This window comes from Calidris pugnax, unplaced genomic scaffold, assembly GCF_001431845.1.
Source record: "Calidris pugnax isolate Ruff unplaced genomic scaffold, ASM143184v1 scaffold796, whole genome shotgun sequence".
Lineage (NCBI taxonomy): Eukaryota > Metazoa > Chordata > Aves > Charadriiformes > Scolopacidae > Calidris > Calidris pugnax.
Window position 1 is genome coordinate 1 of NW_015091472.1, and position 843 is coordinate 843.

The window sequence follows — 843 nt, forward strand, 5'->3', positions numbered from 1 at the left end:
AGCCCCAGGAGTCGGGGATGCCCCATCTGAGCTTTGTTCTCCATTTCCACAGTCCCAGCACCTTCCTGCACATCCCCCTGTCCCTTCCCATGTCCCTCTGGGCTCAGCCACCCCCTGGCCCTGGCCCAGGGCCACCCCTGGTCCCCACAGCAGTGACTGTCAATAACACAAAATATCACTGTAAAATAGCCCCAGGCTGGGAATTCCTTCCACTCTCAGAAGTTTCCTCTTCTCCTGCACCTAAAGCTGCTCCGGGACAAAGATGTTATCGAACATAGAGCCCAAAATCCCCCAAATAAACAAAAAGGCACAGGCGGCTTCACCCAGTGTCTAATGGGAAGGCAATTGGCTAGAGAAAAAGCAGTTTTCTTTAGAAAAGGGTCATTCGGCGCACAGAGGGATGCTCCTGGTGAGTACATGCCGGGCAGAGCCCAGGGGATCCAAGGGGTTGCAAGGGGTTCCAGGGGATCTGAGAGGATTGGAGGGGGATCTGAGGGGATCCAAGAGGTCCCAAGGGGACTAAGGCAGTCAGATGTGTTCAAGGGTGTTCCAGCACAGCTCCAAGGGGATCCAAGGGGTTCTAAGGGGGCCCAAGGGGATCTAAGGGTTTCCAAGGGGCTTCCAAGAGGTTCCCCGGTGATCCAAAAGGGCTCAAGGGGTTCCAAGAGGGACCAAGGCGGGGCCATGATGGTCCAAGCGGTCCCTTGCCCCCCAACATGGTTTAACCCCAGCCAGCAGCTCCCTCACTTCACGCCTCCCCCTCATTAGGGTGGGGAAAAGAGGGAGAGAAGGATGGGAAATCACTTTGTGGGTTGGAATGAAGTAAACAGTTTAAGACAACAG